Raw genomic sequence first — 6,556 nt, forward strand, 5'->3', positions numbered from 1 at the left:
TTTCATGCGTTACCATGATGGTGTTTAGTGTTTGTGTGAATGACACTGTGCATCTTCGATATATTAGTATGAACTTTTACAATTTGTGGAAAAGCTGCTTGTGATGAGCTTTGATTGATCATGTGATTGGTGGTTGACAGTGTATTACAATGGTACAAAACAGATTTTAGTTCTTCAATAAGTTGGCAAATTAACATTATATCAGATTTTTTTACTGTAAATTTAAGTCTGTAAAACCTTAAATGTTGCTACTGTAATTTTTACGGTAAATTTCTGGCAACCACAGCTGCCAGTTTTTTACTGTAAATTGAACAGATTTTTTCAGTCGACACGGAAACATTGATCCGTCACAAACCACAAGCATGTTTTAGCATAAAGCATGTATGAGCTGAATCTCAGACTGCCAGTCATTTATTCTTGGATCCGACACTGAACTCACAGACTGGATCTGTTTGATAGGAATTCATTGGAAACTGGTGTGCAACTGAGATCTGATGCAAGCTGATGCAAGACAGAAGATGTGAGGAAAATTAATGCACTCATTCTAACTTCAGACACTTACTAGTGCATCCATTATTAATGCATTTAAATATGCGGATGTGTAAAATACGTATACGGTCATTAGATGCATCAAAACTGGATTCTGGATTATCTGTAATGGGAATCCAAAAGTGGATTTTTCTCTGATCTTGGTGTGAAATTACAATTTATGATTAAAAAAAAAATGTTTGGTGGAGGTGGATGCCTTTTTTATGTCTTTAAACCCTCGGATGTCCATTATTATTGCCCTAAACTACAAAAAAAAAAAAATTCTATCAGTATTTTGGACTTGTCTTCAACATTCATAAATCAAGATACATTTACTTGAGATGCTAAATGACTTCATATATTAAGTCTTGTTTTCTGAAAATTGAATTTTGTGAAAAATTCTGTGAGTTTGTGCTTAAAACTACAAATATCAGTGGGGTCAGAAAAATTATTTATTTCTATCTTTTATCTTTTTTTCATATTTGTACTGGAAAACAAGACAAACATGCCAAATAAGAATAAACACACACATATATATACACTGTATATATACTTTATATATATATATTGTATCCCCAGTTTTTTGACATGGTCATTTTGTTGGTTAGATATCATATTAACACATGTAAATGGAAGAAATGTAAACCTTCCTATACTTTATTTCTTCCTGATTTTGTGAGAATTTTTCAAATAGGCTATATATGTGATGTAGATATTGATATAAATGCATGGAAACCCGTGTCGAAAATAGTCGCTATTGTGAGTTTGATTCATGCATTGAAAATCATTCATGATACGACTTACAAACAATTTTCCCTGCAGAATGTTCACTTCAACAATCAAGAAAAATGATTTAATGTCAAAATAAACTGACAGAGCCAGTATCACCAATATCACGACCGTGACCTCTGACATCCTGAGATGAATGCTGTTTTAAAGCATGTTTAAAGCACACACACACACACACACACACACACACAAGCGAGGGTCTTAATGACGCACATGTGTTTGTCAGATCTCCACATGCACTAATGCAACAAAGAATAGCATCTCCAACCCTTTTAATCTCAGTGAAACGGAGAGAAACATCCTAGCGCTCATTAATTCGGCCCTTATTGATGTGCAAATCCTGCTTTGATCAATTCTGCAAGGTTTTGTCTCACGAGTGGACAAGTGTTACGCAGCAGTCTCAGTACGCGGACAGAAAGTGATGCACGTCGGCATAAGAGCAGAGACTTCACATTTAAACACAGACGAGAGAAATGAAGAGCTTTCTGTGATTTCAGATGCACTGCGTTGGCCACCTGTCCTCCTGCACTTTCATCTGCTCATCTGCTCTTATTTACACCACACAGTCCGTCCAAAGTTCTGCTTTGATCGGGTTCTAAAGTTTTTAACGTGGTAAAGAGGTCATATCATGTGGACTCACATTTCCTTGATCTTCTGAGATGAAAGAGCTTCCAGAAAACACAACTTTCAGAACTTTCTGAATTTCTTCCTCTCGGTCCAAAAGAGGCAGATTTTAAGATTTCGTGACTTTCTGATGAAAACTGGACATTCATTTCACCAATTATATTCTTTCAACCAATTTCTGCACAGCTAACACAGGATTAGGGGTTTCGAAATTTGGGATGGGAAAGTCTGTGTGTGTGTTGGGGGGGGGGGGGGGGGTGTTTGGGTGTTGCAATTTTAAATAATTAAACAAAATGAAAAAATAAAATAATAATTTAGCCCTTCAAAATACATTCTTAATTTAATATACTTATTATATCTGTGCATTTTATGAATAATTATAATTAATAATCTGTGGTGTGGGGGGGGGGGGGTTGCAATTTTAAATAATTAAACAAAATGAAAAAATAAAATAATAATTTAGCCCTTCAAAATACATTCTTAATTTAATATACTTATTATAGTTGTGCATTTTATTAATAATTATAATTAATAATCTGTGGTGGTGGGGGGGGGGGTTGCAATTTTAAATAATTAAACAAAATGAAAAAATAAAATAATAATTTAGCCCTTCAAAATACATTCTTAATTTAATATACTTATTATATCTGTGCATTTTATGAATAATTATAATTAATAATCTGTGGTGTGTGGGGGGGGGGGGTTGCAATTTTAAATAATTAAACAAAATGAAAAAATAAAATAATAATTTAGCCCTTCAAAATACATTCTTAATTTAATATACTTATTATAGTTGTGCATTTTATTAATAATTATAATTAATAATCTGTGGTGGTGGGGGGGGGGGGGGGGTTGCAATTTTAAATAATTAAACATTGTATTTGTGCATTTTATTAATAATTATAATTAATTATTTTTGAACCAATTAAGTTTTGTTATTTGTGTTATCTAATGGGATCAGAAAAAAAATAATCTTGGTTCCCTTTTAATAAAATAAAATAATAGTTTTCCCTTTTGAATTAGGATTATTTTTCTGACTCCATTAACAGATTTGTTCCTGTGTTAAGCACAAACTCACTTTATTTTGATTAATTTTTAACTTAATGTCTTCAGTCATTTTGCTTCTCCAGTAAATGTATCTTGATATTTGCATGGAAAACAAGACTTGTATTTTATATGTTTTGTTGCAGTGAACTGATTAAATGCAAACTGAAGGAACAGAATATGATTTCTATCCTTCATTTACAGGCCCTGCATGTACTTTTCTGAATATCAATATCAATATGCCTCGTCCCCTATTATCTTCTCCCAGGCCATCCGCAGTGTTGAACTGAAGAGTGCTTCGAAATAGAAACATTTGTGAAATTCCCACTCTTTTTTTCCTGCCGCCATCAGCCATTTGAACAGAAAAGAGAAAAGCACACACACACACACACACACACACACACACACACACACACACACACACACACACACACACACACACACACTTAAATTAAGTAAGGAGATATAGAAACCTCACTGTTTTTGGGCAGAGATATACAGATATAAAAAGTAGCACATATATCACTATTATACAGTATATATTTACAATGTAATATATTATATTATATCTACATTTAAATACATATAATTTGTTTTAGGTTATAAAGAAATCATTAAGAACATTTTCTTAGAACTTTTAAAAGTGCACTTTGTAATAATATTGAATTAAAAGGTTTACCTTAAAATATATTTTAAATAATTTTCAAATGTTGTGCTTTAAAGAAGTGCACTTATTTTTATGTGTTGACTAACATCCTAACGTGCTCGTAAAGTACTTGATTATACTTTTAAGTGTTATTCGTTATTACATCAGAAGGAATGACATTAAACTATATTTAAATCGGACATTAAATCTATATTTTTTACTATAAATACAGATTCGGCTGTACGCTTTAATTTCAAAGACAATAGAAGTAATTATGAAATGACATATAAAGATGAACATAAGTGGGTTAAAAACATTTAATATAAATTTAAAGTATAATGCATGTTCATTTAATTGCAAATTACGTGCACTTAAGTGTATTATTTCCTTCTTAAAAGTATGCTACTGTACACTTTATCCATAATGCAAAGACAATAGAAGTATTTATGAAATCACATATAAAGATGACCATAAGGGACTCAAAAAACATGCAATATAAATTTCAACTATAATGCATGCTTGTTTAATTGCAAACTATGTGCACTTAAGTATATTATTTCATTTTAAAAGTATGCTAAAGTGCACTTCTTTTAATGTAGGGTTATGTTGTTTACAGATATATATATTGATGTTGTTTATAGAGGTCAGACAGGTAACACTAGAAGGCTGCGTTGACATATGCATGCTATATCTGTGGTGAACATCTGACATGAAGCCAAAGTGATTGGTTAATCATAAAGCCATTTGCTGCCTCACCTGTTCTAGTGTTGTTGAGCTTCAGCTGTGCTGTCCATCAGAACGACAACACACACACACACACACACACACACTCAGAGCTGACCCCCGAACACAGACACCAGAACGACAACACACACACACACACACACACACACACACACACACACACACACACACACACACACACACACACACACACACTCAGAGCTGAACCCCGAACACAGACACCAGAACGACAGCACACACACACACACACACACACACACACACACACACACACACACACACACACACACATACACACACACTCAGAGCTGACCCCCGAACACAGACACCAGAACAACAACACACACACACACACACACACACACTCAGAGCTGAACCCCGAACACAGACACCAGACCGACAACACACACACACACACACACACACACACACACACACACACACACACACACTCAGAGCTGAACCCCGAACACAGACACAGAATGACAACACACACACACACACACACACACACACACACACACACACTCAGAGCTGAACCCCGAACACAAACACCAAAATGACAACAACACACACACACACACGCGCACACACACACACACTCAGACCTAAACCCCGAACACAGACACCAGAACAACACACACACACACACACACACACACACACACACACACACACACACACGCGCACACACACACGCACACACACACACACACACACACACACACACACACACACACACACACACACACACACACACACACACTCAGACCTAAACCCCAAACACAGACACCAGAACAACACACACACACACACACACACACACACACACACACACACACACACACACACACACACACACACACTCAGACCTAAACCCCGAACACAGACACAAGAACAACAACAACAACAACACACACAAACACACACACACACACACACACACACTCAGAGCCAGACCCCGAACACAGACACCAGAATGACAACAACACACACACACACACACACACACTGAGACCTGAACCCTGAACACACACACTCAGACCTGAACCCCGAACACACACACCAGAACGACAACACACACACACACACACACTCAGACCTGAACCCCGAACACACACACCAGAACGACAACACACTCACACACACACACACAGACCTGAACCCCGAACACACACACACACACACACACACACACACACACGCGCGCGCACACACACGCACGCACGCACGCACGCACGCACACACACACACACACACACACTTTCAGCCCTTCTCTCGGATGTCCTGAACGCATCGCCTCTGCTGTGTGACTCTTTGTTAACTATAGTTCAGTTGCCTCGGGCTAACACGAAAAACCACAGCGAAACATTCACACAGACATGAATAAATGCTGATATGCAGATTTGTGTTTCCTCTGATATAAACGAGCTCTAAACGAGCCGCCCAAAGCTAATTCGTCTCTCTTTTGTTGAGCCAAGTCACACATTTTCAGTTCATTTGTTGAACAGCAGACTGCGATGAATCTGCCTGTTGACACAAAACACACACGCCAAACCAAACGTGTGTGTTCTCTAGACATCTGGTGAGCTGGAGGGAGAGGCAACTGTCATGGGCAGGTTTGCGCTTTGGGGGATTGTGGCGAAAGAACTGATTTTTCTCTTTCACATTTACCCCCTACTCTAAAAAACACTGGGTTAAAAACAACACAATTTGTGTCGTTTTCAACCCAAGCGCTTGGGAAATTGGGTTCTTTATTTAACCCAGCATACTGGGTTGATTAATTTTTTACCTCATACATGAATTAATGTTTACAGACAGATTAACTTAAATCCTCTAAACTTAAAAAAAAAAACTCCACACAACACTGGTTTGCATGATAATATTTTACAGTAGGCCTATAGCATATTATATATAGTTTGAATACATATTGCATACATTTAAGCTCTTTTAACAAATATTAGAAGTAAAAATTAAACATTTAAAAGTAATTTAAGAGTAATGGACCATTCTCTGTTGTCCCGTTTCCACCGTAACGGCGCTGGATCTCGTGCCGGAGCTAGTGTCATGTCTAACCCAGGATCTGGGTAACACAAAAACTACTCAAACACTGGGTTGTTGCGTCTGACCCAGGATCTGGGTAACACAAAAACTACTCAAACACTGGGTTGTTCCGTCTGA

The sequence above is a fragment of the Squalius cephalus genome (genome assembly GCF_949319135.1).
Source record: "Squalius cephalus genome assembly, chromosome: 19".
NCBI classification, from domain to species: domain Eukaryota; kingdom Metazoa; phylum Chordata; class Actinopteri; order Cypriniformes; family Leuciscidae; genus Squalius; species Squalius cephalus.